Source organism: Elephas maximus, chromosome 6 (genome assembly GCF_024166365.1).
Source record: "Elephas maximus indicus isolate mEleMax1 chromosome 6, mEleMax1 primary haplotype, whole genome shotgun sequence".
Taxonomy (NCBI): domain Eukaryota; kingdom Metazoa; phylum Chordata; class Mammalia; order Proboscidea; family Elephantidae; genus Elephas; species Elephas maximus.
The window spans coordinates 139,105,813-139,125,762 of record NC_064824.1 but is presented as its reverse complement, the minus strand read 5'-3'; positions in this window follow the sequence as shown (position 1 = coordinate 139,125,762).

The following is a 19,950-nucleotide window of genomic DNA, read 5'->3' as shown; positions in this document are numbered from 1 at the left end:
AGTCTCTCCTTTCTTGACAATTTTGCCGGCTTCCCTCTCTCTCTATCCTCCCATCCCCCCTCCAGACAAGAGTTGCCAACACAATCTCAAGTGTACACCTGATATAATTAGCTCACTCTTCATCAGCGTCTCTCTCCCACCCGCTGACCAGTCCCTTTCATGTCTGATGAGTTGTCTTCAGGGATGGTTCCTGTCCTGTGTCAACAGAAGGTCTGGAGAGCATGACCGCCGGGATTCCTCCAGTCTCAGTCAGACCATTAAGTTTGGTCTTCTTATGAGAATTTGGGGTCTGCATCCCACTGCTCTCCTGCTCCCTCAGGGGTCCTCTGCTGAGCTCCCTGTCAGGGCAGTCATCGATTGTGGCCGGGCACCAACTAGTTCTTCTGGTCTCAGGATGATGTAGGTCTCTGGTTCATGTGGCCCTTTCTGTCTCTTGGGCTCTTAGTTGTCATGTGGGCTTGGTGTTCTTCATTTTCCTTTGCTCCAGGTGGGTTGAGACCAATTGCTGCATCTTAGATGGCTGCTTGTTAGCATTTAAGACCCCAGACGCCACATTTCAAAGTGGGATGCAGAATGATTTCATAATAGAATTATTTTGCCAATTGACTTAGAAGTCCCCGCAAACCATGTTCCCCAGACCCCCGCGCTTGCTCCACTGAGCTTTGAAGCATTCATTTTATCCCGGAAACTTCTTTGCTTTTGGTCCAGTCCAATTGAGCTGACCTTCCATGTATTGAGTGTTGTCTTTCCCTTCACCTAAAGCAGTTCTTATCTACTGATTAATCAATAAAAAAACCCTCTCCCACCCTCCCTCCCTCCCTCCCCCCCTCGTAACCACAAAAGTATGTGTTCTTCTCAGGTTTACTATTTCTCAAGATCTTATAATAGTGGTCTTATACAGTATTTGTCCTTTTGCCTCTGACTCATTTCGCTCAGCATAATGCCTTCCAGGTTCCTCCATGTTATGAAATGTTTCAGAGATTCGTCACTGTTCTTTATCGATGCGTAGTATTCCATTGTGTGAATATACCACAATTTATTTACCCATTCATCCGTTGATGGACACCTTGGTTGCTTCCAACTTTTTGCTATTGTAAACAGAGCTGCAATAAACATGGGTGTGCATGTATCTGTTTGTATGAAGGCTCTTGTATCTCTAGGGTATATTCCGAGGAGTGGGATTTCTGGGTTGTATGGTAGTTCTATTTCTAACTGTTTAAGATAACGCCAGATAGATTTCCAAAGTGGTTGTACCATTTTACATTCCCACCAGCAGTGTATGAGAGTTCCAATCTCTCCGCAGCCTCTCCAACATTTATTCTTTTGTGTTTTTTGGATTAATGCCAGCCTTGCTGGTGTGAGATGGAATCTCATCGTAGTTTTAATTTGCTTTTCTCTAATGGCTAATGATCGAGAGCATTTTCTCATGTATCTGTTGGCTGCCTGAATATCTTCTTTAGAGAAATGTGTGTTCATATCCTTTGCCCACTTCTTGATTGGGTTGTTTGTCTTTTTGTGGTTAAGTTTTGACAGAATCATGTAGATTTTAGAGATCAGGCGCTGGTCGGAGATGTCATAGCTGAAAATTCTTTCCCAATCTGTAGGTGGTCTTTTTACTCTTTTGGTGAAGTCTTTAGATGAGCATAGGTGTTTGATTTTTAGGAGCTCCCAGTTATCGGGTTTCTCTTCATCATTTTTGGTAATGTTTTGTATTCTGTTTATACCTTGTATTAGGGCTCCTAGGGTTGTCCCAATTTTTTCTTCCATGATCTTTATCGTTTTAGTCTTTATGTTTAGGTCTTTGATCCACTTGGAGTTAGTTTTTGTGCATGGTGTGAGGTATGGGTCCTGTTTCATTTTTTTGCAAATGGATATCCAGTTATGCCAGCACCATTTGTTAAAAAGGCTGTCTTTTCCCCAGTTAATTGACACTGGTCCTTTGTCAAATATCAGCTGCTCATACGTGGATGGATCTATGTCTGGGTTCTCAATTCTGTTCCATTGGTCTATGTGTCTGTTGTTGTACCAATACCAGGCTGTTTTGACTACTGTGGCTGTATAATAGGTTCTGAAGTCAGGTAAGGTGAGGCCTCCCACTTTCTTCTTCTTTTTCAGTAGTGCTTTGCTTATCCGGGGCTTTTTTCCCTTCCATATGAAATTGGTGATTTGTTTCTCTATCCCCTTAAAATATGACATTGGAATTTGGATCGGAAGTGCGTTAAATGTATAGATGGCTTTTGGTAGAATAGACATTTTTACTATGTTAAGTCTTCCTATCCATGAGCAAGGTATGTTTTTCCACTTAAGTATGTCCTTTTGAATTTCTTGTAGTAGAGCTTTGTAGTTTTCTTTGTATAGGTCTTTTACATCCTTGGTAAGATTTATTCCTAAGTATCTTATCTTCTTGGGGGCTACCGTGAATGGTATTGATTTGGTTATTTCCTCTTCGGTGTTCTTTTTGTTGATGTAGAGGAATCCAAGTGATTTTTGTATGTTTATTTTATAACCTGAGACTCTGCCAAACTCTTCTATTAGTTTCAGTAGTTTTCTGGAGGATTCCTTAGGGTTTTCTGTGTATATAATCATGTCATCTGCAAATAATGATAACTTTACTTCTTCCTTGCCAATCCGGATACCTTTTATTTCTTTGTCTAGCCTGATTGCCCTGGCTAAGACTTCCAACACGATGTTGAATAAGAGCGGTGATAAAGGGCATCCTTGTCTGGTTCCCGTTCTCAAGGGAAATGCTTTCAGGTTCTCTCCATTTAGAGTGATATTGGCTGTTGGCTTTGCATAGATGCCCTTTATTATGTTGAGGAATTTTCCTTCAATTCCTATTTTGGTAAGAGTTTTTATCATAAATGGGTGTTGGACTTTGTCAAATGCCTTTTCTGCATCAATTGATAAGATCATGTGGTTTTTGTCTTTTGTTTTATTTATGTGATGGATTACATTAATGGTTTTTCTGATATTAAACCAGCCTTGCATACCTGGTATAAATCCCACTTGATCAGGGTGAATTATTTTTTTGATGTGTTGTTGGATTCTATTGGCTAGAATTTTGTTGAGGATTTTTGCATCAATGTTCATGAGGGATATAGGTCTATAATTTTCTTTTTTTGTAATGTCTTTACCTGGTTTTGGTATCAGGGAGATGGTGGCTTCATAGAATGAGTTGGGTAGTATTCCGTCATTTTCTATGCTTTGGAATACCTTTAGTAGTAGTGGTGTTAACTCTTCTCTGAAAATTTGGTAGAACTCTGCAGTGAAGCCGTCCGGGCCAGGACTTTTTTTTGTTGGGAGTTTTTTGATTACCGTTTCAATCTCTTTTTTTGTTATGGGTCTATTTAGTTGTTCTGCTTCTGAATGTGTTAGTTTAGGTAGGTAGTGTTTTTCAAGGAATTCATCCATTTCTTCTAGGTTTTCAAATTTGTTAGAGTACAATTTTTCATAATAATCTGAAATGATTCTTTTAATTTCATTTGGTTCTGTTGTGATGTGGTCCTTCTCATTTCTTATTCGGGTTATTTGTTTCCTTTCCTGTATTTCTTTAGTCAGTCTAGCCAATGGTTTATCAATTTTGTTAATTTTTTCAAAGAACCAGCTTTTGGCTTTGTTAATTCTTTCAATTGTTTTTCTGTTCTCTAATTCATTTAGTTCAGCTCTAATTTTTATTATTTGTTTTCTTCTGGTGCCTGATGGATTCTTTTGTTGCTCACTTTCTATTTGTTCAAGTTGTAGGGACAGTTCTCTGATTTTGGCTCTTTCTTCTTTTTGTATGTGTGCATTTATTGATATAAATTGACCTCTGAGCACTGCTTTTGCTGTGTCCCAGAGGTTTTGATAGGAAGTATTTTCATTCTCGTTGCTGTCTATGAATTTCCTTATTCCCTCCTTGATGTCTTCTATAACCCAGTCTTTTTTCAGGAGGGTATTGTTCATTTTCCAAGTATTTGATTTCTTTTCCCTCGTTCTTCTGTTATTGATCTCTAGTTTTATTGCCTTGTGGTCTGAGAAGATGCTTTGTAATATTTCGATGTTTTGGACTCTGCAAAGGTTTGTTTTATGACCTAATATGTGGTCTATTCTAGAGAATGTTCCATGTGCGCTAGAAAAAAAAGTATATTTTGCAGCAGTTGGGTGGAGAGTTCTGTATAAGTCAATGAGGTCAAGTTGGTTGATTGTTGTAGTTAGATCTTCCGTGTCTCTGTTGAGCTTCTTACTGGATGTCCTGTCCTTCTCCGAAAGGGGTGTGTTGAAGTCTCCTACTATAATTGTGGAGGTATCTATCTCGCTTTTCAGTTCTGTTAAAATTTGATTTATATATCTTGCAGCCCTGTCATTGGGTGCGTAAATATTTAATATGGTTATGTCTTCCTGATCAATTGTCCCTTTTATCATTATATAGTGTCCTTCTTTATCCTTTGTGGTGGATTTAAGTCTAAAGTCTATTTTGTCAGAAATTAATATTGCTACTCCTCTTCTTTTTTGCTTATTGTTTGCTTGATATACTTTTTTCCATCCTTTGAGTTTTAGTTTGTTTGTGTCTCTAAGTCTAAGGTGTGTCTCTTGTAGGCAGCATATAGATGGATCGTGTTTCTTTATCCAGTCTGTGACTCTCTGTCTCTTTATTGGTGCATTTAGTCCATTTACATTCAGGGTAATTATAGATAAATAAGTTTTTAGTGCTGTCATTTTGATGCCTTTTTATGTGTGTTGTTGACAATTTCATTTTTCCATACTTTTTTGTGCTGAGGCGTTTTTCTTAGTAAATTGTGAGATCCTCACTTTCATAGTGTTTGACTTTATGTTAGTTGAGTCGTTACGTTTTTCTTGGTTTTTGTCTTGAGTTATAGAGTTGTTATACCTTTTTGTGGTTACCTCATTATATACCCCTATTTTTCTAAGTAAAAACCTAACTTGTATTGTTCTATATCGCCTTGTATCACTCTCCATATGGCAGTTCAATGCCTCCTGTATTTAGTCCCTCTTTTTGATTATTGTGATCTTTTACCTATTGACTTCCATGATTCCCTGTTATGTGTATTTTTTTTTAATTAATCTTAATTTGTTTGTTTTTGTGATTTCCCTATTTGAGTTGATATCAGGACGTTCTGTTTTGTGACCTTGTGTTGTGCTGATATCTGATATTATTGGTTCTCTGACCAAACAATATCCTTTAGTATTTCTTGTAGCTTTGGTTTGGTTTTTGCAAATTCTCTAAACTTGTGTTTGTCTGTAAATATCTTAATTTCGCCTTCATATTTCAGAGAGAGTTTTGCTGGATATATGATCCTTGGTTGGCAGTTCTTCTCCTTCAGTGTTCTGTATATGTCGTCCCATTCCCTTCTTGCCTGCATGGTTTCTGCTGAGTAGTCAGAACATATTCTTATTGATTCTCCCTTGAAGGAAACCTTTCTTTTCTCCCTGGCTGCTTTTAAAATTTTCTGTTTATCTTTGGTTTTGGTGAGTTTGATGATAATATGTCTTGGTGTTTTTCTTTTTGGATCAATCTTAAATGGGGTTCGATGAGCATCTTGGATAGATATCCTTTCGTCTTTCATGATGTCAGGGAAGTTTTCTGTCAGAAGTTCTTCAACTATTTTCTCTGTGTTTTCTGTCCCCCCTCCCTGTTCTGGGACTCCAATCACCCGCAGGTTATCCTTCTTGATAGAGTCCCACATAATTCTTAGGGTTTCTTCATTTTTTTTAATTCTTTTATCTGATTTTTTTTCAGCTATGTTGGTGTTGATTCCCTGGTCCTCCAGATGTCCCAGTCTGCATTCTAATTGCTCGAGTCTGCTCCTCTGACTTCCTAGTGTGTTGTCTAATTCTGTTATTTTATTGTTAATCTTTTGGATTTCTACATGTTGTCTCTCTATGGATTCTTGCAACTTATTAATTTTTCCAGTATGTTCTTGAATAATCTTTTTGAGTTCTTCAACAGTTTTATCAGTGTGTTCCTTGGCTTTTTCTGCAGATATCCTAATTTCATTTGTGATATCATTAAGCATTCTGTAAATTAGTTTTTTATATTCTGTATCTGATAATTCCAAAATTGTATCTTCATTTGGGAAAGATTTTGATTCTTTTGTTTGGGGAGTTGGAGAAGCTGTCACGGTCTGCTTCTTTAAGTGGTTTGATATGGATTGTTGTCTCCGAGCCATCACTGGGAAACTAGTTTTTCCAGAAAATCCGCTAAAAAAAAACTGCAGTCAGATCCCTATCAGAGTTCTCCCTCTGGCTCAGGCTATTCAGATGTTAATGAAGCCGCCTGGGGAGGGTGGGGGAGGGAACAGAGAGATAGGAGAGTAGCAACTCAGAATATAGCCAGAGTTGCTTGTCTTGCTTGGAAAGGCTATTATATCTGAGATTCCCGCGGGCGCGTCGCCTATGTGTGCTGTCTGTGTGGAGATTGCCCCCGGGGGGTCTGGCCCGCTGGAGTCACGGTCAGATCCTCCGCTTCCAGCCCCACGCCCAGCGTCAAGGCTCCCCTACTGGGACGGTGCACTCTCGACTCCAAAATCAGTCGCTGCCTCCCGGGGACTCCTCGTCCCTCCAGCCGCGTGGCCGTGCCGCCCCCGTGAACCAGGTGGGCCCCCTCCCGGGGTTAGTTCAGATGGGTGGAGTAGCTCCCCGTGCTTGTGCCGCGACCGAGTGTCCCGGCTGGAACGCTGTTCCCCCTGCTCCAATACCAGTCGCTGCCTCCCGGGGACTTCTCCTACCGGCTGCGTCCCACGCCGCCCGCGCGACCCGGATGGTCACCTTCCCGGGGTTAGTTCAGGGGGTGGAGCAACTCTCCGTGTTTATGGCGTACCTGCGTGCAGTCCAAATCCCTGTGGGACGGTTCCCCGGCTCGGGTGCTGCTCTTTCTGCTCCAAGATCAGTCACTGCCTCCCAGGGACTTCTCCTAACGGCTGCGTCCCACGCCGCCCGTGGAACCGGCTAGTCCCCCTCCCGGGGTTAGTTCAGGGGGGTGGAGCAGGTCTCTGTGCTTGTGCCGTACCTGACTGGTATGCTGGCTCCAGGCTCTGGAAACAATCGCTGCTTCCCCGTATTAGTTCGTTCTCCGTCTCTAAATCTGTGTTTGTTGTTCAGGGTTCGTAGATTGTTATGTATGTGATCGATTCACTTGTTTTTCCGTGTCTTTGTTGTAAGAGGGATCCGAGGTAGCGTCTGCCTAGTCCGCCATCTTGGCTCCCATGCAATTCCTTTTTACTGTATATTGAAATCTTATATATATAACCTTGTTTTTGTTTATTATTGTCTTGTGATGCTCTATCTGTTGTTTTAAAAATGAGTTCCTCAGTATTTCAATTTTATGTTTTACGGTGTAATTTCATATCTAATGGAGTTAGCAGGAGTGACGCTGCTGCCAAGCTCCAATTTGCCTCCCCGCCTTTCTCCTCCTCCATTGGTTTTCCTATGAAGCGTCTTGAATGATTAGCAGCCGAAGACCTTCTGACTGCAACCAGCAGGTTGCCTGGCCCTTCCCAGGGATTTCGTATACTTTGGCTCTTATTGGAGCCTCTGGGTGGTGCAAAAGTTAACACACCCCACTCCTAACCACAACGTTGTAGGTTCGAGTCCACCTAGAGGCACCACAGAAGAAAGGCCTGGTGATCTACTTCTGAAAACTCAACTATCAAAAACTGTTTAGAGCACAGTTTTACTCTGACACTCATGGGGTCGCCATGAATCAGGGTTGACTCAATGACAGCTGGTTAAACGCTTGTCCAGGTTTACTTTGCTTTACTTTCCTTTTCATTAAAAACAGAATTTTCTCTAAAATTGTTTCTCTGCATGTGTGCTGCCATGGTTTGATTCCTCTTGGTTGCATGCATAATTAGTTTCCTTTCGAAACAGGAAATCCCAAATAATTAAAATGCACACATACCAAGCACTTGTGTTCCCCCCTCCCCCCAGACCAGAGTTTCCAACAGTAGTCAAAGCTTTACTTTGGTCCCCAATTATGTTGCAAGTCTTATTTGAGTAATGTGGCTTTATTGAGACCTGATGTTTCACCCACGCGTGCACCACTTGTTCAGTGTAAATGCTTCGCTTTTAATGAGGAACTTTTAGACTCAATATCTGCAAGGAAAAGTAAGATTTTGGTGTCTGACATTACGACTGATCCTTTGGGATGTTTGAAATGCTTAACATCTGGGTGCAATAAACGATAATAAGGTTTAATAATGTTTTTTACTGCTCAGCATCCTCTTAATAACCTGTCCACAGATTTTTTTAAGTGTCCTAAGCAAATAATGATACGTTTCAAAACCACAGGCATCATTAGCTTTGTATATCCTGGGAATTATTCTGTTGGGTGAGGTAGGGATGTACAAACGTGACAAGAAATGCCGGGCTGAGAGACATATTTATCATAGCACATGGGGAAATGCCTAACGAGTTACATGAAAACAAAACGTTCCCACTCTTGAAATGTTGATTTGTACCACATCTTGAGGGAGGCACTGTGGATGGAAAGGTCATCGGGACGGAGCCAGAAGAACAATGCAAAAAATTCAGCTTTCAAGTTGATGAACATTTTTTTTTTCCGTTTAACTACGTTTGGATCTTGCACAGCTTCTAATGCACTGAATAACACCAGCAAGAATTCCATGGATGCAGCAGTAAGATAAGACCGTGATTTACTTGGGAAATTGACCAAAACACAAATAGGTTTCTGGAAAAGGAGAAGAATGACTCAAGCTTGTGTACTTGGTTCCAGCAGGAAAAACAAGGATTGATAGATGAGGTGTTGGGGGCACCCTCCTGCCACTTCAGGATGGAGAACCTGTGGCAGGCTTTTCCCTAATTACCTGTCACTTTCTTTCTCTCCTTGGGAATGTCAGGAAGCTGTCCAGAAAAATAATTGCTTAACGTAGTGGTTGGGTCAAGACCTTTCTCAAGCTATCGAGAAGAAGGAATAAAGTATTATGTTCAAATATCTGTCTTGCAAACACTCTTATGTGTTGTCCTTACCATAATTCCACCACGAAAACCACTGATATGCTTGGGCTGGTCAATTTATTACCTTCTAACGTTGTGTAAGTGCTATGGTGAATAAAAACTAGAAAAATATGGTCTATGCCTGGAAGACATGTAAAGTAACATTCATAATTAAAAGTAGCCAATGATATGAGATGTTGTTTATGTAGTAATTATTAGTTATTAATTATTATACATTGTTATTTTTAGTTATTTAAGTAGTCATTAAAAACTGGAATCCCTGGGTGGTACACATGGTTAAAGCGCTCAGCTATTAACCAAAAGGTTGGAGGTTTGAGTTCATCCAGAAGCACCTTGGAAGACAAGCTTGGTGATCTACTTCTTAAAAATCAGCCATTGAAAACCCTATGGAGGAGGAGATGGCCCAAGATGGCAGCTAATCAGACACACCATGCCATCCCCCTACAGCAAAGACCTGAGAAACCAAGCGAAACAGAAACAGATGACAATTCTAGAACCCTGAGTAACAAAAGGAAGGATGAAGAATTAGATAAAACACCAACTGGAATGAGAAACTGAATGAAAACAGTGAATGAGGAGAGTTACAAATTGGAGGTACCCTTCCAGCCAACCTGGCACAGGCTGGCTGTCTTGAGACAAAGCGAGTAGTGACCCCAGGTGAGGAGCACAGGAAGGCAACTTCACGAATTTCCCATTAGGAGACACAGAAACTGGGTAGCCAAACCTGGAGTGACACAGGGTTAGCATGACATGAATGGTATCTAAGAAGGGAAAGTACAGGAAGGTGGGCAAGAGCTCCAGGAATCCTGGTGACCACAGAGCAGGAAGAGAGCCAGGAACCAGAGACGGAAGCAGTCACCAGGGTGGTCCCTGACCATTGGTGTGGGTGGCTCACATGAAGTAGTAGGGCCATAGAGTGTCAACAGGAGGTCCAGGCAGCCCCCCCCACACACATTTGGTTGGGGCCAGGTCCTGATTGCTGGCTGCTGCCTATGGAGACTGCCCCAGCACGCACACCTTGTAACCAGAGGAGCAAGCTCCCCTTCTGCCCCACCCTCCTGGTGACTAGCGGCATGAGCACCTCCGTCTCTCTGCCTCACCTGCCCAGGGGCCACAGTACAAGTTTCCTCCTTCCCCCCACCCAGCACTACTCTGCAGCAACCGGTGTTGTACATCCACCTTGCCCACTCAGTGAGCAGCAGTGCACATTCCTGCACCAACAGACGGACGACTGGAAGCCTGAGCCTGACTCGCTGCCCTCCCAACACCCTGCCCACCCAATAAACAGCAGCACCCACCTCACCCACCACCCGCCTCTACCTCCTCACCAACCCAGCAAGTGGCAGTGCATACAAAACCAGCAACTAGAAATTCAGAAGATTAACAATAAAATATCAGAAATAGATAACACAATGGAAGGATGCAGAAGTAGAATTGAATCAATGGGAGAAAGAATCAGCAAAACAGAGGGCAAATCCCTTGATACTAATTTGTTTGAGGAACAATGAGATAAAAGAATGAAGAAAGTAAGAGTTATGTGGGACGCCATCGAGAGGAAAAATTTACATGTAATAGGAATTCCAGAGAGAGAGGAGGAGGAAAAAAAGCACAGACAGAATTTTTGACAATATATTGGCAGAAAACTTCCCAAATACTATGAAAGAAGAGAAGGTTTCCATCCAAGAAGCCCAACAAACCCCACAAAGAAAAGACCCTGAAAGATATTCACCAAGACATATCATAATCAAAATTACATAACCAAAGACAAAGAAAGAATTCTGAAAGCAGCTCATGAAAAACAATATATCACTTACAAAGGGGTACCGATAAGACTAAGTGCTGATTTTTCATCAGAGACCATGCAGGCAAGAAGGTAATGGGATGACATATTGAAATCCTGAAAGAAAAGAATTGTCAACTAAGAATCGTATGTCCAGCAAAATTGTCTTTCAAAAATGATGGCAAAACTAAGACATTTCCAGATAAGCAGAAATTATGGAAATTTGTAAAAACCAGACCAGCCTTCGAAAAGTACTAAAAGGAGTCCTTGTAGCATAGTGGTTAAGAGCTCAGCCGCTAACCAAAGGTCAGCAGTTTGAATCTACCAGCTGCTCCTTGAAAACCATATGGGGCAATTCTACTCTGCCCTATAGTGTCACTATAGGTCAGAACTGACTAAATAGCAATGGGTTTTGTTTGGTTTTAGGATAGAGAACCAAAAACATCAGACAACAACTTGAGATAAAGACACATGGCAGCATCATCCAGATACCAACGTAGACAAAGATTTCACAAAAGTAAAATAAACTACAAAACTATGGAGAACCAGAGGTGTTAAGCTGTAAATGACCACAACTTCAAAACAAAAAGGGGGAATAAAAGGTGTAATGATAGAACTTCCATATGGTGAGGAAGCGAAGACAATTTCAAGATATAACAGACTGTTTTAAGATGATAAAAGGTAAACTACAGCGTAACTATAAAGAAAATCAATAAGCCTACTCACCAAAATAAAGAAGAAAGTCAACAAGACTCGAACACAACAACAACAACTGATAGGAAAAGAAAATCCATATACAAAAAGAACTCATCACAGAAAATTAAGAGGAGCGAAAAAACTGCTAGCACCACAAGAAAAAAATAACAAAATGACAGCAGTGAATTCATACTTATCGTTAATCACATTGAGCATAAATGGATTAAATGCACCAGTCAAGAGACAGAGAGTGGCAGATGGATAAAAAAGCATGATCCATCAATATGTTGCCTATAAGGGACACACCTTAGACACAAAGACATAAATAGCTAAAAATCAAAGGGCAGAAAAAATATATCAACCAAACAGTAACCAAAAGAGAACAGGAGTAGCAATAACAATTTTAGATAAAATAGACTGTAACTCAAAATCCGTTATAAGAGATAAATCCGTTGCCATTGGGTCAATTCTGACTTATAGTGACCCTATAGGACAGAGCAGAACTGCCCCATAGGGTTTCCAAGTAGTGCCTGGTGAATTCAAACCGCCAACCTTTTGGTTAGCAGCCATAGCTCTTAACCACTATGCCACCAGGGTTTCCTATAAGAGATAAAGAAGGAGATTATATAATAATTATAGGGTCAATTCACCAAGAAGACATAACAATAATAAATGTTTATGTACCCAATGGCCGAGCTCCAAAATACATAAAACAAACTCTAACAGAATTGAAAAGAGAAATAGTTCTACAATAATAGTAGGAGACTTTAACACATCACTTTCAATGATGGACATAATAACTAGATAGAAACTCAATAAAGATACAGAAGATCTAAATTACACAATCAACCAACTTGACCTCATGGACATATACAGGACACATCACCCAACAGCAGCACGATACACATTCTCCTCCAATGCACATGGATCATTCTCCAGAACAGACCATGTTCTAAGCCACAAAGCAAGCCTCCATAAATTAAAAAACATCAACAAAATACAAAGTCTCTCCTCTGATCATAACACTACAAAACTAGAAATCGATAACAGAAAGAGCAAGGAAAAAAATTAAATACATGGAAACTGAATAAAACTTTACTTAAGAACTACTGGGTTATAGAAGAAATTAAAAAACATTTAGAATCAAATGAGGATGAAAACACAACACACCCAAACCTCGGGACACAGCAAAAGCAGCAGTCAGAGGAAAATTTCTAGCAATATATGCACACATCAAAAAAGAAGACAGGTCCAAAATCAATAACTTAACCTGACAACTTGAACAAATACACAAGGTACAGAAAAGCATGCCACAGTGACCAGAGAAAAGGAAATAATAAACATCAGAGTAGAAATAATACAACAGAAAAATAGAAATAATCAACAAAATGAGAAATTGGTTCTTTGAGAGGATCAATAAAATTGGCAAACCACTGGGTGAACTGACAAAGGGAAAAAATGAGAAGATAGAAATAACCAAAATAAGAAATGAAATGGGCAACATTACAACAGAACCAACCGAGATAAAGAGGATAACAGAATTTTAAGAAAAATTGTGCTCCAGCAAATTTGAAAACCTAGAAGAAATGGACAAATTTCTAGAAACACACTACCGACTTAAACTAACACAAATAGAGGTGTTGTTATTGTTAGGTGCTGTCGAGTTGGTTCTGACTCATAACAACTCTATGTACGACAGAACAAAACACTGCCCAAGTCCTTCTCCATCCTCACAATCATTGTTATGTTTGAGCCCATTGTTGCAGCCACTGTGTCAAATCCATCTCGTTGAGGGTCTTCCTCTTTTTTGCTGACCCTCTACTTTACCAGGCATGATGTCCTTCTCCAGGGAGTGGTCCCTCCTGATAACATATTCAATGTACAAGAGATGAAGTCTCACCATGCTCACTTCCAAGGAGCATCCCGGCTGTACTTCTTCCAAGACAGATTTGTTCGTTCTTTTGGCAGTCCATGGTATAGTCAATATTCTTCACCAACACCACAACTGAAAGGTGTCAATTCTTCTTCAGTCTGCCTTACTCATTGTTGAGCTTTCACATGTGTATAAGGTGATTGAAAACACCATGGCTTGGGTCAGATGCACCTTAATCCTTAAAGTGACTCTTTGCTTTTTAACACTTTAAAGAGGTCTTTTGTAGCAGATTTGCCCAAAGCAATGCGTAGTTTGATTTTTTGACTGCTGCTTCCACTGGTGTTGCTTGTGGACCCAAGTAAAATGAAATCCTTGACAATTTCAGTATTTTCTCCATTTATCATGATGTTGCTTATTGGTCCGGTTGTGAGGATTTTTGTTTTATGTTGAGATGTAATCCATACTGAAGGCTGTGGTCTTTGATCTTCATTAGTAAGTGCTTCAAGTCCTCTTCACTTTCAGCAAGCAAGGTTGTGCCATCTGCATATCATAGATTGTTAATGAGTCTTCCACCAATTCTGATGGCTCATTCTTCTGCATATATTCCAGCTTTTCAGGTTATTTGCTCAGCATACAAATTGTATAAGTATGGTGAAAAGATACAACCCTGACACACATCTTTCTTGACTACCCCACGCAGTAGCCTCTTATTTTGTTTGAACTACTGCCTCTCGATCTACAAATAGAGGTAGAAAATCTAAATAGACCCATAAAGGAAGAAGACATTGAAGAAGTCATTACAAAAAAAAAAAGGCCCCAGCCCAGATGGCTTCACTGAAGAATTCTACCAAACATTCAGAGAAGAGTTGACACCAATTCTACTCGAACTATTCCAGTACATAGAAAAGGAAGGAATACTCCCTAATCCATTCCATGACGCCAGCATAAACCTGACACCAAAGCCAGGCAAAGAAAGAAAATTAAAGACCAGTACTCTGAATATACTGTGTCATGAATTTTGCTTCATGAATACAGATACAAAAATTCTCAACAAAATTCTAGCCAACTGAATACAAAAACATATCAAAAAATAATACATCATGATCAGGTGGGATTCATATCAGGGATGCAAGGGTGGTTAAACCTTAGAAAACCAATCAATGTAATTCACCACATAAATAAAACAAAGGAAAAGCATCACATCATCATCTCAATTGTCACAGAAAAAGGCATTTGATAAAGTCCAACACCCTTTCCTGACAAAAATGCTCAGAAAAATAGGAGTAGGAGGGAAATTCCTCAACATAATTAAGGGCAATTATGAAAAACCAACATCCAAAATTATTCTCAACAGAGATTGAAAGCACTCGCCTTGAGAGTGGGAATGAGACAAGGATGTACATTGTCACCACTCTTACTCAATATTGTACTGGAAGTCCTAGCTAAAGTAATAAGGCAAGAAAGAGAAATAGAGGGTATCCAAATAGGGAAGGAAGAAGTAAAACTGCCCCTATTTGCAGATGACATGATCTTATAGTGGAAAATCCCAGAGGTTTCACAAGAAAGTTACTGTAACTAATAGAAGAGTTCAGCAAAGTGGCAGGATACAAGATCAACATACAAAAATCAGTTGGGCTCCTCTACACTGACAAGGAAAACTCTGAAAAGGGAATCAAGAAAACAATTTACAATAGCCCCTAAAAGGATAAAATACTTAGGAATAAATCTAATCAGAGGAGTAAAAGACTTATATAAGGAAAACCACAAAACACTACTGCAAGAACCCAAAAGTTATCTACATAAATGGAAAAACCTTCCGTGCTCATGGATTGGAAGACTTAACATTTTGAAAATGTCAATACTACCTGTCTTAGGCTGGGTTCTCTAGAGAAGCAAAACATATATACATGTAGAGAGAAAGGGAAAGAGGGAGAGAGAGAGAGAAAGATATATTTTAAGGAAATGACTCATGTGTTTGTAGAGGCTGGAAAGTCTTAAGTCTGCAGGTCAGGCTGTAGGCTTTTCCCGACTCACATGGCTAAAGAAGGCTGGTGAAGCCAATATTGGCAGGTCAGACAACAGGTCTCTGGCTCATAGGCTGCAGAGGCCCCCAAATCCCAAGACTGGCAGATAAGCTGGATGACTGCTGGCTCATAGACTGTGGAGGCCTACAAATTCCAAGATCAGCAAGTAAGCTGCTAGCTCAAGTCCCAAGAACTGAAGGTCATTTGAACTGGAGCCAGCTTCAGGATCCAGAGTGAGCAAAAGCCTGCAAGCCTTGCCAGAAAATCCGTCTATATCAGGTGCAGGCTGCACCCCCAAGGAAACTCCCTTTCAATTGGTTGGCTACTTACAGCAGATCCCATCATGGAGGTGATGACACTGTGTCAGATCTCATCATGGAGGTGATCACATCGTTACACGACTGCCAAACTATATCATAACTGCCAAACTGCTGAGAACCATGGCCCAACCAAGTTGACACACAACCTTAATAATCGCACTACCCAAAGCGAGCTATAAACATAATGCAATCCTGATCTAAATCCCAACAACATTTTTTAACAAAATGGAAAAACTTGTCTCCAACTTTATGTGGAAAGGACAGAGGCCCAAAAAGCTAAAGCACTGCTGAGGAGAAACAAAGCAGGAGGCCTCGCGCTTCCTGATCTCAGAACTCACTCCACAGCCACGGCAATCAAGACAGCCTGTAGGAGGCCTCGTACTTCCTGATCTCAGAACTCACTCCACAGCCACGGTAATCAAGACAGCCTGTAGGAGGCCTCACACTTCCTGATCTCAGAACCCACTCCACAGCCACGGTAATCAAGACAGCCTGTAGGAGGCCTTGCACTTCCTGATCTCAGAACTCACTCCACAGCCACGGTAATCAAGACAGCCTGGTGCTGGTACAATGACAGACACAAGGCCTCGCACTTCCTGATCTCAGAACTCACTCCACAGCCACAGTAATCAAGACAGCCTGTAGGAGGTCTCGCACTTCCTGATCTCAGAACTCACTCCACAGCCACAGTAATCCAGACAGCCTGTAGGAGGCCTCGCACTTCCTGATCTCAGAACTCACTCCACAGCCACAGGAATCAAGACAGCCTGGTGCTGGTGCAATGACAGACACATAGACCAATGGAACAAAACTGAGAACCCAGAAGTAAATCCATACATCTACGGACAGTTAACCTTTGACAAAGGGTCTAAGTCCATTCAATGGGGAAGAGACAGTCTCTTTAACAAATGGTGCTGGCAAAACAGGATATCCCTATGCAGAAAAATGAAACAAGATCCATACCTCACACCATACACAAACATTAACTCAAAACGGATCAAAGACCTAAATGCTAAAGCTAAAATTATAAAGCACCTGGAAGATAACATAGGGGCAAAACAAGGGATCCTAATTTTTGTATAAATATACTATCAAACATAACTAAAAATGCATGAATAACAGAAGATAATTTAGATAACTAGGACTTCCTAAAAATTAAATACTTATGCTCATCAAAAGGCTTTACCAAAAGAGTAAAAAGAAAAACTACAGACTGGGAAAAAAATCTTTGGCAATGACATATCTGACAAGGGTTTAATCTCTAAAATGTATAGAAAACTTCAACAACTCAACAGCAAAAAGACAAACAATCCAATCAAAAAATGGCCAAAGGGCATGAATATACACTTCACCAGGGCAGTAGGGAGGGCATTCAGGTGGCCCACAAATACATGAAGAGATGCTGGCAACTATTAGCCATTAAAAAAAAAAAAAAAGAGAGAGATGCAAATCAAGACTACAATGAGATATCATCTCACCACTGCAAAAATGGCACTAATCAAAAAAAGAAAAGAACAAACGCTGGTGAGGTTGTGGTGAGATTGCAACTCTTATACACTGCTGGTAGCATTGGAAAATGGTACAACCACTATGGAAAATGGTATGGTACTTCCTCAAAAAGCTAGAAATAGAAATACCATATGGTCCAGCAATCCCACTCCTAGGTATGTATCCTACAGATATAAGTTCAGTGACGCAAATAGACATATGCACACCCATGTTCATTGCTGCATTATTCACAATAGCAAAAAAGATGGAAACAGCCTAAGTGCCCATCAATGGATGAATGCATAAAAAAAATTATGAAATGATAAAGGATAATGATGAGTCCAAGAAACACCTTATAACATGGATGAATCTGGAGGGCATCATGCTGAGTGAAATAAGTCAAACCTACAGGACAAATATCACATGATACCACTTTTATAAAAAGTTAAGAATAGGTATACACAAAGAAAGTAACGTTCTTTGATGGTTACCAAGGAATGAGAGGATGAGGGAAGGGGAATCACTTACTAGATGGTAGACACGTGATAATTCTGGTGACGGGAAAGACAGTACACAATATGGGGAAGTAATACAACTTAACCAAATGAGGACACTGGTACTCAAGAATTAAGGACAACTACAATAAATGCTTACATTGGGCAAATCTGCAGCAAAAGACCTCTTTCAAGTGTTAAAAAGCAAAGATGTCACTTTGAAGACTAAGTTATACCTGACCCAAGCTATGGTATTTTCAATCGCCTCATATGCATGCAAAAGCTGGACAGTGAATAAAGAATACTGAAGACCTGATGCCTTTGAATTACAGTATTGGCAAAGAATATTGAATGGACTGCCAGAAGAAGGTACAAATCTGTCTTGGAAGAAATACAGCCAAAATGCTCCTTAGTAGTGTCTCATCTACTCTGCACATGTTATCAGGAGGGACTAGTCCTTGGAGAAGGACATCATGCTTGGTAAGAGGAAGACCCTCAATGAGATTGGACTGACACAGTGGCTGCAACAATGGGCTCAAGCGTAACAACAATTGTGAGGATGGCACAGGACTGGGCAGTGTTTCATTCTGTTGTACACAGGGTCACTATGAGTCAGATCTAACTTGACGGCACCTAACAACAACCACCACAACAGTAAATGCTATAACACATACAATCTTACAACAACAGTAATAATAAGCAGGAAATATGTGAGTGGTTACAGCGGTAGATATGTATGCTAAACGAGTGTGGAAAGGCACATGAGAGTACGTGTGTATATATAGATATATTTGTGGGCGTGTGTCTATATATGTTTGTATGTGCTGCATATATACTCATGTACACAAAAAAGCACACTGGGGGCACAGTCATGGGTACTTTCTAGATATATCCAAACACCTCGTGGGATTGATTTACTGGGTTTGAAGGCTCAGGATCTCAGTCTCATGGGACAGCTAGGTCAATTGGCATAAAGTAGTTCATAAAGAAAACGTTCTACGCCCTAGTCTGGCGAGTAGCATCTGGGGTGTTAAAAGCTTGAAAGCAGCCATCTAAGATAGAACCATTGGTCTCTTCCTGTCTGGAGCAAAGGAGAGTGAAGGGAACCAAAGACTCGAGGAAAAAATTAGTCCATAGGACTTATGGCCCATGCAGATCGCAGCCTCTTCTAGCCAGATACCAGAAGAACTAGATGGTGCCCAGCTACCACCACTGACCATTCTAATCAGGGACACAATAGAAGGTCCCAGTTAGAATGAGAGAAAAATGTAGAACAAAACTCAAATTCATAAAAAAGATCAGACTTGCTGGACTGTTAGAGACCAGAAGAACCCCCGAGACTATCGCTGTGAGGTACCTTTTAACTTGGAACTATAGCCACTTCCAGAAGTCGCCTTTCAGCCAAATAACAGATTGGCCTATAAAATAAACAATAACACCCATGAGAAACGTGCTCCTTTAAACAATCAACTAGATGAGATAAAAGGTCAACAGTGACCCAAAAGCAAAGATGAGGAGGCAAGGACGGGCAGGGAAACTGGAAGGATGGAAACGGGGCAGGGTGGGGTGGAAGTGGGGAGAGTGCAGACACATGGCAGGGATTGTTTGTGTATGAATCGTTGAATGGGAATCTAATTTGTTGTGTAAACTTTCACCTAAAACACAATAAAATATATTTTTAAAAGAAAACCCTATGAAGCACAGTTCTACTCTGCACACATGGGGTCACCATGAATCGAAATAACTGCACTCACCTAACGGCAGTAACAGCATTCCGTATTGCCAAGCGTGGCCCACTGGCTGTGGCCACATCCTGGCATTCTCAGACCGGGAAGGGCCCTGACGTCCCCTAGCAAACACCTCCAGCGAAGACCTGACAACTGAGCAATGATCAAAATAAAGAAAGCAGTTACAGGGAAGACGTAGTATAGATAAAAACATGCATTGTACAGCTGATGAGCAAGTAAGCATCAAAACAAGATTGTAAAATTTAATGCGAAAGTAAAAAATATATATAGACTAAAAAGAAACATTCTGTTACGTAAAGATAATTTAATGATAGTAATCTGCATTCAAAATTCCCAAAGACTTCAACAAAATCTTAGGGGAGAGGTAGGGAAAAAGAAAAAAAAAAAAAACGTTAACTTTTCATCCCACACAGGAAGCAAGGAGATGCAATTTACCCAAACGCTGATGGCGACATTACACAGATAGGTAAATAGGTAGACAGCTGCTGTTGGGTCGACTCTGGTTCATGGCAACCCCGTGTACAACAGAAGGAAACGTTGCCCAGTCCCCTGCC